General features: G+C 39.0%; 1 protein-coding gene across 5 annotated transcripts in view; it reads left to right on the forward strand.

Annotated features, from left to right (window-relative positions):
* R3HDM2 (R3H domain containing 2) overlaps positions 1–18,302 on the forward strand; it is a 162,591-nt gene that overhangs the window by 17,498 nt on the left and 126,791 nt on the right. For 2 of the 5 annotated variants that reach the window (XM_047742737.1, XM_047742736.1), the window contains exon 2: positions 14,564–14,638. The exons of the other annotated variants lie outside the window; for them this stretch is intronic. The gene's annotated coding sequence lies outside the window, so the exon portion shown is untranslated. The remainder of the gene's footprint in view (positions 1–14,563; positions 14,639–18,302) is intronic. 5 annotated transcript variants of the gene reach the window in all.

Consider the following 18,302-nt stretch of genomic DNA (forward strand, 5'->3'; position numbering starts at 1 on the left):
TCCAAAATCAAGAGAAAAAAACATTCTCAAGTGCTCACAGAATATTCTTCAGGACAGATAATATGTTAAGCCACAAAACAAGTCTTAATAAATTTAAGAAGATAGAAATTATATCAGGAATCTTTCCCAACTACAATGGTATGAAACGAGAAATTAGTTACAAAGAAGAAAACTGAGGGGCACCTGGATGACTTGGTTAAGGGGATCAAGCCCTGCATTGGGGTCCCTGTTCAGCAGGGAGCCTCCTTGTCCCTCTCCCTCTGCTGCTCCCCTTCTTGGCGCTTGTGCATGCTCTCCCCTTCCGTCTCTCTGTCAAATAAATAAAATCTTTAGAAAAAAGTTTATTAGAAAAAGAAGAGGGGCACCTGGGTGGCTCAGTGGGTTAAGCCTCTGCCTTCAGCTCAGGTCATGGTCTCAGGGTCCTGGGATCAAGGCCCGCATCAGGCTCTCTGCTCAGCAGGGAGCCTGCTTCCCCATCTCCCTCTGCTGCCTCTCTGCCTACTTGTGGTATCTCTCTCTCTGTCGAATAAATAAATAAAATCTAAAAAAAAAAAAAAAACAAAAAAAAACAGAAAGCTGGGAAATCCACAAATATTTGAGATTAAACAACATGCTCTTGATTGAACAACAGTTGGATCAGAGAAGCAATCAAGAAAAATAGAAAAATACCCAGAGACAAGTGAAAATGGAAATATAATTACAAAATACTAAACCTATGGGATGCTGCAAAAGCAGTTCTAAAAGGGAATTGATAGTGACAAATGCTTACATTAAGAAACAAGAGAGGTGTCAAGTAATCTAACTTTATACCTCAAGAAACTAAAAAAAGGGTAACTCTCTTGGGTCCCCTCCCCCTTTGAGAGCTTCGTATTAATCACTTTACTATTGCTCAGTAAACTTTGGTGCCCACCAAAAGGAAAAAAAAAAGAAACTAGAAAAAGAAGAGGTTGATTTAAGCCCAAAGTTAGTGGAAGGAAGGAAATAACAAAGATCAGAGCAGAAGTAAATGAAGTAGAGACTAAAAAGATGATAGAAAAGATAAATGAAACAAAGAACTGGTTGTTTGAAAAGATAAACAAAATAGACAAATCTTTAGCTAGGCTTACCAAGAAGAAAAGAGAGAAGCTTCAAAATCAGAAAAGAAAGAGAAGACATTACAACTGATACCACAAAAAAATAAAGAATCCTAAGAAATACCATGAATGATTATATTCCAACAAATTTGACAACCTAGAAGAAATGGATAAATTCCTAGAAACATACAACCTAACAAGACTGAATCATGAAGTAGAAAATCTGAACAGACCCATTACTGGTAAGGAGATTGAACCAGTAATCAAAAGCCTCCTAAGAAACAGAAGCCCAGGACCAGATGGGTTCACTGGTGAATTCTGTGAAATATTTAAAGAAGAATTAATACCAGTCTTTCTCAGACTATTCCAAAAAGTAAGAGGGAATACTTCCAAACTTATTTTCAGAGGCCAGGATAACCCTAATACCAAAGCCAGACAATGGAACTATAAGAAAAGAGAATTACAGGCCGATATATCCAGTGAATCCTCATGTATGCAAAAATCCTCAACAAAATATTAGCAGACTGAATTCAGCAATACATTAAAAGGATCATAGGCTGTAATCAAGTCCGATTTATTCCAGGGATGCAAGGATGGTTCAGCATTTGCAAATCAGTCAGTCTGATAATACCACTTTAACAAAATGAAAGCTAAAAAACACGATCATCTCAATAAATGCAGAAAAAGCATTTGACAAAGTTTGACATCCATTTATGATAAAAACTCAGTAAGTAGATATGGAGAGAATGCATCTCAGTGCAATGAAGGCCATATATCACAAGCCCACAGCTTATGTTATACTCAATAATGAATAACTGAAAGCTTTTATTTGCCACCTTTTATTTTTTTTTAAGATTTTATTTATTTTAGAGAGAGAGAGAGCAAGAAAAGAACAGAGAGGGAGAGAATGAGAATCTGAAGCAGACTCGGCCCTGAACACGGAGTGTGGTGTGGGGCTAGATCTCACAACTGCAAGATCATGATCTGGGCCAAACCAAGAGTCAGATGCTTAACCAACTGTGCCTCTTCTTTGCCACTTTTATTCAGCATAGTGACTTCTAAAAGTTCTAAGTGGAGCAGTTGAGCAAGAAATAGAAGTAAATGGCATCCAAATCAGAAAGGAAGAAAGTAAAACTGCCTCTGCATGTGACATATGTAAAAGACCTTAAAACACCAAAAAAGTTAGAACTAATCATTCAGTAAAGTTGTAGGATACAAAATCAATATACAAAAGTCAGTTATATTTCTATACACTAATAATGAACTATCAGAAATACTAAGAAAATTGGGGCGCCTGGGTGGCTCAGTGGGTTAAGCCGCTGCCTTCGGCTCAGGTTATGATCCTGGGTCCTGGGTTCGAGCCCCGCGTCGGGCTTTCTGCTCAGCAGGAAGCCTGCTTCCTCCTCTCTCTCTCTGCCTGCCTCTCTGCCTACTTGTGATTTCTCTCTGTCAAATAAATAAATAAAATCTTTAAAAAAAAAAAAATACTAAGAAAATAGTACTATTTACAATTGTATCAAAAATAATAAAATAGGGGCGCCTGGGTGGCTCAGCGGGTTAAGCCGCTGCCTTCGGCTCAGGTCATGATCTCAGGGTCCTGGGATCGAGCCCCGCATCGGGCTCTCTGCTCGGCGGAGAGCCTGCTTCCTCCTCTCTCTCTGCCTGCCTCTCTGCCTGCTTGTGATCTCTCTCTGTCAAATAAATAAATAAAAAATCTTTAAAAAAAAAATAATAAAATACCTAGGAATAAATTTAACCAAGGAGATGAAGGACCGTTACATTGAAAACTCTAAGACATTGATGAAATAAATTGAAGATACAAATAAATGGAAAGATAGTCTATTTTCATGGATTAGAAGAATTAATATCGTTAAAATGTCCATACTACGCAAAGCAATCTGTAGATTCAGTGTAATCCCTACCCACATTCCACTGGCATTTTTCACAGAGAGCAAACAATCCTAAAATTGTATGGAACTACAAAAGACCCTGAATAGCCAAAGAAGCTTGAGAACAAAACTAAAGGCATCACATTTCTTGACTTCAAACTATGTTACAAAGTTGTAGTAATCAAAATGGTGTAATGGCGTGAAAACAGACACATAGATTGATGGAATAGAATAGAGCCCAGAAGCAAACCCAGGCATGTATGGTCAATTAATTTATGATAAAGCAGCCAAGAATATACAGTGGGGAAAGGATAGTCTCTTCAGTAAATGAGGTTGGGTAGACTGGACGGCTATCTTACATTATACATAAAAATTAAAAAATGAATTAAAGATCCAGGAAACAGACCTGGATCCATAAAACTCGTAGAGGAAAACATTTGTGTTTTCCTTGCCATCTGCATTTTTGTGATGATTTTTTAAAATTTCACAGCAAAGACAAAGGTAACAAAAGCAAAAATATGCAAGTGGAACTACATCAAATAGAACACTTTTACATGGCGGGGTGCTTGGCTGGCTCAGTAGAGCATGTGACTTTTTTTTTTTTTTAAGCATGTGACTCTTGATCTCCATCAAGTTTGAGCACCATGTTGGACATAGAAATTATTTTAAAAATAATTTAAAAAAGCTTTTGTACAGCAAAGTAAACTGTTAACAAAATGAACAACCTGGGGGCGCCTGGGTGGCTCAGTGGGTTAAGCAGCTGCCTTCGGCTCAGGTCATGATCTCAGCGTCCTAGGATCGAGTCCTACATTGGGCTCTCTGCTCAGCAGGGTGTCTGCTTCCTTCTCTCTCTCTGCCTGCCTCTCTGCCTGCTTGTGATCTCTCTCTGTCAAATAAATAAATAAAATCTTTAAAAAAAAAATGAACAACCTGAATGGAAGAAAAATTTTGCAAATCATATATCCAGAAAGGGGTTAATATTCTCAAATACACCTCAATAGAAAGAACACAACTTTTTTTAAAAAAATATTTTATTTATTTATTCAGCAGAGACACAATGAGAGAGGGAACTAGAACAGGGAGAGTGGGTGAGGGAGAAGCAGGCTTCCTGTGGAGCAGGGAGCCCAGTGTGGGGCTCTATCCCAGGACCCTGGGATCATGACCTGAGCTGAAGGCAGATGCCCAACGACTGAGCCACACAGGTGCCTGAAAAAGCACAATCTGATTTAAAAATGGGCAGAGGAACTGAATGGACATTGTTTTTATTTTTATTTTTTTATTTTTATTTTTATTATTTTTTTAAAGATTTTATTTATTTGACAGAGAGATCACAAGTAGGCAGAGAGTCAGACAGAGAGAGAGAGAGAGAGAGAGAAGCAGGCTCCCCGCTGAGCAAAGAACCTGACGCGGGCTCCATCCTAGGACACTGAGATCATGACCTGAGCCGAAGGCAGTGGCTTAATCCACTGAGCCACCCAGGCGCCCCTGGACATTGTTTTTAAAGCATACATGCAGATGGCCGATAGGTGCATGACAAGGTGCTCAGCATCATTAATTACTGGGGGAATGCAAGTCAAAACCACAGATATTACTTCATACTGTAGTTAGAAGGGCTATCATCAAAAAGATGAGCTAACAAGTGTTGGTGAGGATGTGGAGAAAAGGGGACTACTCTCTTTTTTTTTTTTAAAGAGTGGGTGCAAGTGGCAGGGGGAAGGGCAAAGAGAGAGCGAGAATCCCAGACAGATTCCATGTTCAGCACAGAGCCCAGTGTAGGGCTCAATCACATGACCTTGAGATCATGACCTGAGCTGAAATCAGGAGTTGGATGCTTAACTGACTGAGTCACCCGGGTGCCCCTGAAGTCAGTATCTTTAAGAGTATTGCTCTTACATGTTCATTGTATCGTTAACAACAACCATGACATGGAAACAACCTTAAGTGCCTGGCAACAAATGAATAGTAAAGAAGATGTTGTATGTATATATAGTGGAGTATTATATAGCTATAAAAAGGGAAATCTTGGGCAGGAGGGAGCCTGCTTCTCCTTCTCCCTCTGTCTCTCCCTCCCAGTTGTGTTCTCTCTCAACACCCTCTGCTTCTCTCTCTGTCTCCCTCTCAAATAAATAAAAAATCGTAAAAAAAAAAAAAAAAGGAAATCCTGCTATTTATGACAGTATGGATGGACCTTGAGGGCATTATGCTAAGTGAAATAAGTCAATGAAAGACAAAATACTCTATAATCTCACTAATTACGTGGAATCTAAAAAAACCCACAGAACCTTATAGCTACAGAGAACAGATTGGTGGTTGCAGGAGTGAGAGTAGGCAAAATGGGTTAAAATGGAGAAAAGGTACAAACTTCCAGTTATAAAAAAAAAGCCTTGGGGATTTCATGTACAGCATGGTGGCTATAGTTAATAGTTAATAATACTGTATGATATGTTTGAACATTGTTTTTTTTTAAATTTTTTTAAAGATTTTATTTATTTATTTGACAGAGATCACAAGCAGGCAGAGAGGCAGGCAGAGAGAGAGGAGGAAGCAGGCTCCCTGCTGAGCAGAGAGCCCGATGCGGGGCTCGATCCCAGGACTCTGAGATCATGACCTGAGCCGAAGGCAGGGGCTTAACCCACTGAGCCACCCAGGCGCCCCATGTTTGAACATTGTTAACAGTAGATCTTAACAGTTCTTATCATAAGAAAAAAATTGTAACTGTCTGGTGATGGATTTAATAAGACTGTGATCGTTTTACAACATATACATATGTTAAGTCATGTTTTACACTAGTAACTAAGAACTAATGTTATATGTCAATTATATCACTAAAAGGGGTTCTGGTTGGGGTTAGAAGAGTGTTGGTAGAGAGTTCACCTTTGGAAATGTGTGTCAGCTAATTTTGTAAATGAATCTGGAGCTCTAGAGAGAGGCGGGGTGTTTAGGATTTGCAACTGAAGGGGATTCAATCCAGAATAAGATATGAGAACACCGGGGTAAACTTGTGGAGTGATGAGAGCTGAGATGACACTCCAGGAAATAGGAGTTAAGAGGCACTTCTGGCCTGATGGCTTTGGATTTTAGTGTAAAGTTCGACATTTTTTGGACCAAGGCAAGCCTGTGAGTAGTATTTGGGTTAGGAGTAAATACAAGCTGTGAGAAGCTGTTGCTTAACCATTGATGGGTACTTGAGAGTATACTAGCTCTGTTATTTGTGCTAATGGTGGATTTATTTTTATTGGTCCTTAGGTGGAATGCATTTTAACTCTTTTATTTGAATTTGGATGTATTTGGCAGTTCACAAAATTTTAATAAAGTTACTGTTGATTGTAAACTCGTTGCCAAGACACAGAAAGGCTAAAAATCGGTCCAGTTTCCCCATATTTACAAGACAGTTAAGTGAACAAAGAATGTGATATTATGTAAGTATAAAAATAGCACTTATTGGATAATTAAATGCTGAGAGTAATAATCCTCATGGAGTAGTACTGTAATATCCCTGTTTTGTTTTGTTTTTCAAAGATTTTATTTATTTATTTGACAGAGATCACAAGTAGGCAGAGAGGCAGGCAGAGAGAGGAAGGGAAAGCAGGCTCCCTGCTGAGCAGAGAGCCCAGATGTGGGACTCAATCCCAGGACCCTGGGGTCATGACCTGAGCCAAAAGCAGAGGCTTTAACCCACTGAGCCACCCAGGCACCCCTGTAATATCCCTGTTTTACAGCTGAAGCTTAGAGAGTGTCTTTTGTCTGTTTGGGCTGCTGTAACAAAATACCACATACTGTATGGCTTACTAACAGAAATTTATTTCTCAGTTCTAGAGACTGGGAAGTCCAAGATCAAGGCACCTGCATGGTCCCGTTCTAGTGAGGGCCTTCTTCCTGGTTCATAGCTTTCTGCTGCTCACTGTGGCCTCACATGGTGGAATGGGATAGGGATCTCTCTGGAACCTTTTTTATAAGGCACTAATCCCATTCACTTCCTAAAGCCCCACTTCGTAATATTATCATTTTCTAGGGTTAGGATTCAACCTGAATTTTGGGAGGACCCATTCAGACCATAGCAGAGAGTTTAGGTTAGGTCATGCAGCCAGAACATAACCCAGCTTCATGCTGAGGTTTGGGCTTGTAACCGCCACCTGGAATTGCTTTTCAAGACACAGCAAAATTTACACTGGATAGCTAAAAGTTTGGGTTATTGTTGTTTCTTGTTCTTTTGCCCCCCAACTTTTTTATTTATAAGAATTCTGAACTTACAGGAAGCTGAAATAGTGATACACTGAAACCAATGTGCTATCTACCTATATTTGTCAAATATTTTACCACATTTGTGCTCTAAGACTCTCTTTACCCCCTTCCTCTTTCTTTTTCTCTGTCCACCTTTCTCTCCCCCTTCCCTCCCTACACATATATACTTTATTTTTCATTGTATATTAGGAATTTATATTAGTGTATTAGGAAATCGGAAACTTTTATTAGTATCTTTTTTTTTTTCTTTTATTAGTATCTTATAGACTCAGAAAACTTCACCCGGGGGGCCTGAGTGACTCTTGATTTCCGCTGAGGTCATGATCTCAGGATCACGGGTTTAGGCCCCCTGCATTGAGCTCCATGCCTAGTGTGGAGCCTACTTAAAAAAAAAAAAAGAAAAGAAAATTTCACCCCCAAATTTATTTATTTATTTATTTATTTATTTATTTTTGAAGATTTTATTTATTAGAGAGAGCATGCAGAAGCAAGGGGAGAAGCATAGTTTCCCCACTGAGCAGGGAGCCCAATGCAGGGCTTGATCCCAGGACCCTGACATCATGACTTGAGCCTAAGGCAGGCGTTTAACCGACTGAGCCACCCAGGCACCCCCACCCCCAAATTTCTTAAGCATGTATTGCTTAAAGACAAGTTGTTTTTCTTTATTACTACAATAGTATTATCAAACTCATTATCACATTCAAAATATTTTAGTGATGTAATTATTCTGTATAGTCTATGCTCAGATTTCCCCAATTATCTCAACAATTGAGAATACTGCTTTATAGCTTTCCTTCCAATCCTGGATTTATTCAGGGATCGTATGTTGCATTTAATGGTCATCTTTTTTTTTTTTTCTGGTCTTTTTATTCACAGTGTTTCTCTTCCCCCTTTTTTGTTTTTCATGTCATTGATATTTTTATAGAGTCCGGGGTACATATGTCGAGGAATGTTTTAAAATTTGGATTTGTCATGATTAGATTCAGGTTAAACATTTTTGACAAGATGACTTTGTGTGTGTCTCTGTGTGCATAATGTCCTTTTGTCCTATTGTTGGTGATAGAAAGTTTGATCACTTAGTTGATGTCAGCTACATTTCTTCTTTGTTAAGGTACTTTTTTTCCCTTTGTAGTTAAGAAACAGTCTGTGGATGATACTTTTAAAAATGTGTGACTTTTCTATTCCTTTATGTTTTACCCAGTTGTATTAACATGCACTTAAGATCCTTGCCTGAATTGGTTATGACATTGGTGGTTGGAAAATGTTGATTCTCTCATTACTTCTACATTTTCTCATTGATGGTGTTCTAAAAGGAAGAGCTTTCCTTTTTCTCCTTTTTTTTTTTTGTTGTTTTTGAGGATCACTGTCGATGGGGTATTTAAAAAAAAAATCAGTATGTTACAATTCACTGCTGTCAAAAATACTGACAATATTCAGTATTAAAAATACAATGAGGCACCTGACTGGCATGGTCAGAAGGGTGAGTGACTCTTGGGGTTGTGAGTTTGAGCCCTACATTGGTTGCAGAGGTTACTAAAATAAATAAACATAAAAAAATAGCAGTTGTAAATTTGGTCAGTGGGAGCTCCAGCAAACTGACTACTGTCCTTTTGACATGACCCAGTGAGGCCTTGAGCACTTCCTTACACTGTGCCACTACAAGGTATTTTGGGCTCACTTTGCACTTTACTTGCTTCAGACCTGGAAGCAATCATTTCTACAAGAAAACCTGATTTCTTTAGTGGCAAATGATTCCTTTAAAGGAGAACCACCTCTTTTCTTAATTATCCTTTGCTATCTTTATGATACTAGTTATTTCCAGTTAAAAAAAAAACAAAACTGTGAATTCCAGATCTGAGACCCTTCTGTGTCTTCTCAGATTTACCTGATAAAAAAGTGTCTAAACGGAATTATTTCTCAGAATGAAGTCTGTTAGAGGCAACTCTGATGACTTGCTATGGGAGGCAAAGTATTGTGCAGAAAATTGGCATTGTATTGATTTTTTTTTTCCTAACTTGGTGTGAAGGTGAAAATAAGTTTTCATATCCTTACTTTCATGTAATCCAGATCTTTTCTTCCTGTAGTACAGCTACTTAAAGAGTTGTTTCCCTTGTTCTATCTTCTGCTGTCTGAATTAAAATGTCTTTGGGTAGGGAAACTCCAAACCAGGTCTTTCATACTTAGTGCTTTGAACTTGAACTTGCATTCACCTGTATATTGGACTTTGAGTACAATCTAGGAAAACTGACATGGTTAGGGTCCTTACGAGGTCTGATGTTTTAGAGAATCCAAAATAGTTAGGCTTAGAATTGGGATCTGGTATGCCCCAATAGCTTATGGTCCAGGAGCTTAAGAACATCCTGCTCTAGGACTCTACGTGAAACAAGATATGTCACTTCCTTCCACAAAAACATTTTATGTTAAAGATTAAACCGATTAAACCTATCTATATGTTCCCTTGGTGTGGAAACATAAATAAACTGTAAGGAAAGTGATGATGTGCCATTAACATGTTCTGTTGAAATATTTAAAATCCTGTTTCCCTTGTGGAGGAAATACAGCCTGTTTTTTGGGGGAGGTGGGTGTTGGTCATTTCCAGAAGTTATAGATAATGTTTTAATTAACACCATTACTGGCCTATCAGTGATTATATGGCTTATATATTTATTCTCTTATGTGGATGACTGCTCTAAGGTTACTTAAGAAATTATCGGGCTCTCTGCTCGGCAGGGAGCCTGCTTCCTCCTCTCTCTCTACCTGCCTCTCTGCCTGCTTGTGATCTCTCTCTGTCAAATAAATAAATAAAATCTTAAAAAAAAAAAAAAGAAATTAGCTGCCTGGCAACATAAAAGTTCAGATATTAAAATGAATTGCCTGCCTTCCAACTATTTCCATTACTTGTCTAAATTTAGAACCATGTAGAGCTCCTGCAGAACTGAAATCTCTGGGGATTTTAATAGTCAAGACAGACAATATTCAGCTTTTCAGAGTAAAGAAGAGGAAAGGTAGCTTCAAATTAATTTTTGCACTGTCACTCAGAATACTTAATTAAGACAGAGTCCATTGAAAAGTCAGGACTGTTCTGAGAATTTTATTTGACTGTTGCTGAAAACTTGTTAGAGCCTAGGCTCTGGGTGTGGAGGGGATAATTCTTCCCCTCTTGGCTGAATTGCTGGAAGCTACTCACTATTCTTTCTTACTGTCTCCCAAGTTACGCTTGATAAGTACAGTTCTTATACTTTACCTGGATGGATGGGGCATTACATCTGAGCTAGAGGTCAGGTGAGCATTGTATTTAGGTATTTGTGGGTGAATTTTAGGGCATGGGATTGTTTTGCATGTGTATGAATTCAGAATTTTGTGGAATATTTTGAGGAGAAACTAATTCCAGGTATGTTTAACTGTACATGAAATGCGGAAATCTGTTGATGGAGTTGGTAGGACTTCAACAAAAGAAAAAGGAAATGAAAGGAATGGTTATTTTAAGTAACTAATTTAAATATAAGTTAAAATAGAGTAAGATTTTACATTTAGAGTGAATATGATGTGTTTACTACCTGATTTGGCGAGTGGAAATATAGGACTTTGTTGCTTCTAAAGTAAGACATTTTAAGGATGCTGGGAAAATGCCAATAAAATTATTATTATTAGGGGCGCCTGGGTGGCTCAGTGGGTTAAGCCGCTGCCTTCGGCTCAGGTCATGATCTCAGAGTCCTGGGATCGAGTCCCGCATCGGGCTCTCTGCTCAGCAGGGAGCCTGCTTCCTCCTGTCTCTCTGCCTGCCTCTCTGCCTGCTTGTGATCTCTCTCTGTCAAATAAATAAATAAAATCTTAAAAAAAAATTATTATTATTATTATTATTTTAAAAAGATTTTATTTATTTGACAGAGAGAGACACAGTGAGAGAGGAAACACAAGCAGGGGGAGTGCAAGAGGGAGAAGCAAGCTTCCTGCTTGACAGGGAGCCTGATGTGGGACTTGATCCCAGGCGCCTGGGATCATGACCTGAGCCAAAGGCAGATGCTTAATGACTGAGCCACCCAGGCACCCTGCCAATAAAATTATTGTAAACCAAGAAAAATCCATACAAAATGGAATGTATGTTTTTTTCTGACCCTAGATTTATGCAAGTAGTGAAATGTAAAAAAATTGACAACAAATCCATGTATTACTCTTGTTGAATTAAGCCTGTGTGCTTTTTTCCCCTTCCTTCCTGCTGGGGCTCCCATAGATGAATTCTAGAAGTGAGGGACCTTATTCCTTGGAGAAATGAGCTGCCCTCAGGTAATTTACTATTTATTGAGACAAAATATTATGAAGGAGGTAGCAGAATGGTTTTTCTTCCTTCGTTCCTTCCTCCCTTTCTCCCTCCCTCCTTCCTCCTTTCTATCAAAGATTTTATTTGAGAGAGAGATTGAGCACAAGCAGGGGGGATGGACAGAGGGAGAGGGAGAAGCAGGCTCCCAGCTGAGCAGGGAGTGCCATGTAGGGCTTAATCCCAGGACCCCAGGATCAAGGCAGAGATGTACAACCAACTGAGCCACCCAGGCACCCCCAACAGATCTATTTTCTAGCGGTCTTGATTAGTCTCCAGTTAGGTAGTGAGTTGTTTCCTGGACTTTGAGACTATTGTTTTGGGTAAGCTCTCTTTTTATATTGCAGCTGAAGTTTTATTAAATGACTTCAGCTCATTTAACAAATCACTTAACAAAATTTGTATTTAGTTCTAGTAATATATAGCCACTGGGTGGCTCAGTTGGTTAAGTGTTTGCCTTTGGCTCAGGTCATGATCCCAGGTTCCTGGGATTGCCTGAGTTGGGGTTCCCCTTGGGTGGCGAGTCTGCTTATCCCTCTTCCTTTGCTTCTCCCTCTGCTCGTGCTTTCTCTCACACGTGCTCTCTCTTTCTCAAATAAATAAATAAATAAAATCTTTTAGAAAAAACTCCTAGTAATATAATTTTGTTTCTTTGAAGCAGTGTAAATATATGCCCATTTGAATTCTGGAAGGAAAAACTTGTGCTTAGTAGCTTGCCTAAACCTGCTAGAAACAGCATTTTGATGTCACAAAAGGGGATCCCTGTAAAATTTGAAGAAAATATTATGTGCTTTTACTAGAATAAAAACTTAATTTTACCACAAAGTGGCCCTTAGGTTGACAAAGAAGAATATTACATTTTTCCACAGGTCCTAGGGTTTTCCAGAGACAACTTAAGTGTCACATAAGGTACTTAGGATTATTAGAATGTTCAGCATCATTCTAGGGCTGTGGAGTCTAAATTTTTTTCTTTGTGTTAAAGGACCTTACTGGCTGGCCGTGGAGATAAAACATGAACATTTGATGATCAAAACAGTAGATATAATGGATTTTAGATTCTGTAGTGTAAACAGAATGCAGTATAATTTAGTTGAGTCTAATTGTTCAGTACAAAGAAACATGAAAGGAAGAGAGAAACCAATATAGAAAGGTAGGGAAAGAGGTAGGTATGGAACTGGGGTTCAATAGAAGATTACTATCCAAATTCATTTCACTGGTTGTATTTCAAATATATACATATATATATGTATTTTTGGGATTTGCTTTTTGTTTTTTATTTAAAAAAATTTTTTTTAAAAAGATTTTATTTATTTATTTGACAGACAGAGATCACAAGTAGGCAGAGAGGCAGGCAGAGAGAGAGAGGAAGGGAAACAGGCTCCCTGCTGAGCAGAGAGCCCGATGGATGCGGGGCTCGATCCCAGGACCCTGGGATCATGACCTGAGCCGAAGGCAGCGGCTTTAACCCACTGAGCCACCCAGGCGCCCCCAAATTTTTTTTTTAAAGATTTATTTTAGGGGCTCCTGGGTGGCTTAGTTGGTTAAGCATCTGCCTTCGGCTTGGGTCATGATCTCAGGGTTCTGGGAACAAGCCCCACATCCAGCTCCCTATTCTCCCTCTCCCTTTGCCCCTCCCCCTGCTTATGCACACACACTCTCTCAAAAAAATCTTTTTTTTTAAAAAAAGGTGACTTATTTGATAGAGTGGAGGAAAGGGCAAAGGGAGAGAATCCTTAGGCAGACTCCCCACTGAGTGTGGAGCCTGATGTGGGGCTCAATCCCACAACCCATGACTAGAGCAGAAACCAAGAGTTAGATGTTTAACTGACTGAGCCACCCAGGCGCCCTGAGATTTGCTTTCTTTTTTTTTTTAAAGATTTTATTTATTTATTTGACAGAGAGAGATCACAAGTAGACAGAGAGGCAGGCAGAGAGAGGGAGGGAAGCAGGCTCCCTGCCGAGCAGAGAGCCCGATGCGGGACTCGATCCCAGGACCCTGAGATCATGACCTGAGCCGAAGGCAGCGGCTTAACCCACTGAGCCACCCAGGCACCCTGAGATTTGCTTTCTAAAGAACTTTATTATGGAAAATTTCAAACATCCAAAAGCAGTGGAAATAGTAAAATGAACCCCCATATACAGTTGTCAGCTTATTGCTAACATGGTTTTGTCTATGCTCCTACCCCCGCTTCCTGATTGTTTTGAAGCAGATCTGTGACACATTATTTCATCCATAAATATTTCAGTATATATTTCTAAAAAGTAAGGGCTTTAAAAACAACACCAATACTATTTGTACATTTAAAATAATAAACAATAATTTCTTAATACATATCTGGTGTTCCTATTTTCTTGATTGTATCATAAGTTTTTAAAACAGAGTATATGTTTAAAATAGGATCCAAATAAAGTCTGTACTTTGTAATTGGTCCTTATATTTTTAAAGTCTCAATCTGAAAGATTCCCCCTCTCCCGCCTGCCCCCAACCTTTTTTCTTTGCAGTTTATTTTGTTGAAGGGTTGAGTCATCTGCTCATTAGTTTCCCATAGATGGATTTGGTGATTAACATAGTAGTGTCATTTAACATTTCCTTCAAATTGGGAGTTAAATCTAGAGACTTGGCTAGGTTCAGATTCAGTGTTTTTGGCTAGAATACTTTAGAATGCACTTCTATTAGGAGGAGGTGTATGATGTCTGTAGTCTAATTTTGTGATGTCAGCAGCCATTGATGATCCTTGCTGACATTTCCTTTACTTCATTGAACTTCATTAGGTGTTATACATGGTGATTCTCAAATTCAATCATTTCTTAATTTGTTTTAGCTGGAATGTTTTTTTTTTTTTTTTTTTAAAGATTTTATTTATTTATTTGACAGAGAGAGATCACAAGTAGACAAGAGGCAGGCAGAGAGAGAGAGAGAGAGAGGGAAGCAGGCTCCCTGCTGAGCAGAGAGCCTGATGCGGGACTCGATCCCAGGACCCTGAGATCATGACCTGAGCCGAAGGCAGCGGCTTAACCCACTGAGCCACCCAGGCGCCCCTTAGCTGGAATGTTTTTATAAAGAGATATCCTCTCCATCATCTGTTTGGTTACTGTGAGGTACATCTTGCACAGGAAAGGTGAGACAAATGCTTTAGTCTTTCTTTTAAATTAATAGTTATTACTGTTTTCAAAATAATGACTTTGTTCACTAACACCCTGCAAAGGTGACTGATAAGTATTTTTTTTAATTGTTGTTATAAAATGCAACTTAATCCTATTTATGTGTTTCAGCCCATTTCAGTTTTATCTGTATTGATGTTTCATTGATTGCCTCATCTTGCAAATGGGAGCTTCTCCAGCCTTTTTTTTTTTTTTTTTGACTCTATTGTCATTTTGATGTGCTCCTGTTAGCTACGTGGTAGCTTCTCTGTTTTGTGGAAATGAAGTTTAGAGACTAATCTGTGTCTAAGAGGTACTGATTGCTTATGGGTTGGTCATTGTTTCTTTCTGTTGTCAGTGAACAAGGCTAGGAAATAAGGTGGTTTTTTTGTTTTTTGTTTTTTTTTTAAGATTTTATTTATTTATTTGACAGAGAAAGACACAACGAGAGAGGGAACACAAGCAGGAGGAGCAGGACAGGGAGAACAGGTTTCCTGCTAATCAGGGAGCCTGATGTGGGACTTGATGCCAGGGCACTGGCATCAGGACCTGAGCCGAAGGCAGGCACTTAATGACTAAGCTACCCAGGAGCCTGAAGGTGGCTTTTTTTTTTTTTTTAAAGAAACTATATTACAAGTTCATATCAGTATTTCCAATTCAAAGTCAGAACTATAGATTTTTTAATATAACGTCTTCCTGACATTTTTCAAATTACAAAAGTAGTATGTACTCATTGTAAGAAATTTAAATAAATCAGAAGTATATAAGGTAAAAGGTGAAGACTCTGACCTTCCCCCCAAATCACTAGTTAACCACTTAACACATTAATTCAAAGGCTTCATAGTGGTAGCTTTTATTTTTATGTCAATTATAGTTACTTAGTTTAGGCAGCACTGAATATACAGTTAAAAATTAGGGGTCGATATTTTTTGAGGCTAGCGGAAAAAAAGATAAGACGTTATTCCTTCTGTGAAATGAAGATTTTTACATATTTTTGTATTTACTTTTAATTTTTTTCCTTTTTTTTTTTTTAAAGATTTTATTTATTTATTTGACAGAGATCACAAGTAGGCAGAGAGCCAGTCAGAGAGAGAGAAAGAGGGGGAAGCAGGCTCCCCGCTGAGCAGAGAGCCCAATGTAGGGCTCGATCCCAGGACCCCGAGATCATGACCCGAGCCGAAGGCAGAGGCTCAACCCCCTGAGCCACCCAGGTGCCCCTATATTTACTTTTTAAATTGGTATTACACTTACATGGTTCGAAATTCTGAGGATAGAAAAAAGCGGAGTGAAGTTTTCTTCTTGTTCCTATAACCCAAACTGGTCAGTTCCTCTTTCCAGAGGCAACTAATATTACCAGTTTATTACCTGTTTTTGTGCATTCTGTATTCTTTTTAAAAAAATTTTAATTTAAAAAAAGTTTTAGGGGGTGCCTAGGTGGCTCAGTGGGTTAAAGCCTCTGCCTTCAGCTCAGGTCATCATCTCAGGGTCCTGGGATTGAGCCGAGCATCGCATTGGGCTGTCTGCTCGGCAGGGAGCCTGCTTCCTCCTCTCTGCCTGCCTCTCTGCCTGCTTGGGATCTCTGTCTGTCAAATAAATAAATCTTTAAAAAAATTTTTTTAGAGATTTTTGTTTATTTGAGAGAGAGAGAGAGCAGGAGCCAGGGGGAGGAGCAGAGGTAGAGAGAGAAGCAGCCTCCCCACCAAGCAGGGAGCCCTATGCGGGGCTCGAACCCAGGACCCTGAGATCATGACCTGAGCTGAAGGCAGAGGCTTAACTGACTGAGCCACCCAGGTGCCCTGCATCCCATGTTCTTATAAGCATAAAATATAATATATATGTAAATATATATATTCTGTTTCTCCCATTTTACAAAAATGGTTCTATGTCTTGCTTTTTTTACTTAGCAGTATAACTTATAAGTACAAGAATTTCCTTATTCTTGAGTATGTCTAAAGAGTATTACAGGATATGTTTGTACTGCTTATTTTATAATTCTTCTATTTAAGAGAATTTTGATTTTTTCCCCCCAGTCTTTGGCAATTACAAAGAGTGCTACATGAATAACCTTGTACATATGTCATTTTCCATATTTGGAATAATAAATTGTTAAGGTAAATTGCTAAAAATGTATACTTTTCCAATTTTTAAACATAGTGTAAAATTTCATTCTGAAAATATAGGCATAAAAAATAAGAATGTAGGCAGTTTACTTTTTTTTTTTTAATTTTATTTATTTATTTGACAGAGAGAAATCACAAGCAGGTAGAGAGGCAGGCAGAGAGAGAGGAGGAAGCAGGCTCCCCGCTGAGCAGAAAGCCCGACTCGGGGCTCGAACCCAGGACCTGGGATCATGACCTGAGCCGAAGGCAGCGGCCTAACCCACTGAGCCACCCAGGCGCCCCAACTTTTTTTTTTTTTTTTTAGCGGGGCAAAGTTTATTTGTTTTTAAGATTTTATTTATTTATTTGACAAATAGAGATCACAAGTAGGCAGAGAGAGAGAGGGGTAAACAGGCTCCCTGTTGAGCAGAGAGCCCGATGAGGGGCTTGATCCCAGGACCCTGAGATCATGACCTGAGCCAAAGGCAACTGAGCCACCCAGGCGCCCCCAATTTGAAATTTTTTTATCCATGTGTAATTATAGTGGAGCACTTGGCATAGGCATCAAATTACATTTAGCCTTCTTTTAACACACCATTAATTGAGTGCCTATGAAAGAGTGTAGTCTTTGCTCTCCACTATAAGCAAATATAGCAGGTTAATTTTAAGCTCTGAGGGCCTTGAAGGATGAGAGCTGCAGGGAAAATTCCAAATTAGCAAACTTTGGTGTCTGACCTCTCAGTTCTTTGAAAAATTATTATAGACTCCAAAGAGCTTTTATTTATGTGGGTTATATTTGCCAGTATTTACTGTATTGGATATTAAAACTAGGAAAATATTTAAATATTTATTAATTCATTAAAAAATAGTAAGTTCCTTACATATTAATATATGTAAAACACACTTTTTAAATGAAAAAAAAACACCTTTTTTTAAAACGTCTTTTTTTTTTTTTTTTAAGATTTTACCTATATATTTGACAGAGAGAGCACAAGTAGGCAGAGCAGTAGACAGAGGGAGAGGGAGAAGCAGGCTCCCAACTGAGCAGAGAGTGTGGACGCTGGGATCATGACCTGAGTCAAAGGTAGATGCTTGGGCGCCTGGGTGGCTCAGTGGGTTAAGCTGCTGCCTTCGGCTCGGGTCATGATCTCGGGGTCCTGGGATCGAGTCCCGCGTCGGGCTCTTTGCTCAGCAGGGAGCCTGCTTCCCTCTCTCCCTCTCTGCCTGCCTCTTTGTCTACTTGTGATCTCTCTCTGTCAAATAAATAAATAAAATCTTAAAAAAAAAAAAAAAGTAGATGCTTAACCAACTGAGCCACCCAGGTGCCCCGAAAAACTTTCCTTTTTTTTAAAAAAGATTTTATTTTTTTTTTATTTGTCAGAGAGAGAGGAGCAAGAGCGAGCACAGGCAGACAGAGTGGCAGGCAGAGGCAGAGGGCTGAGCTGAAGGCAGCTGCTTAACCAACTGAGCCACCCAGGCATCCCCCCGAAAAACTTTCTTTAAAAAAAAAAGATTAAAAAAAAAAAGATCTTATTTATTTATT

Source organism: Lutra lutra, chromosome 8 (genome assembly GCF_902655055.1).
Source record: "Lutra lutra chromosome 8, mLutLut1.2, whole genome shotgun sequence".
Lineage (NCBI taxonomy): Eukaryota > Metazoa > Chordata > Mammalia > Carnivora > Mustelidae > Lutra > Lutra lutra.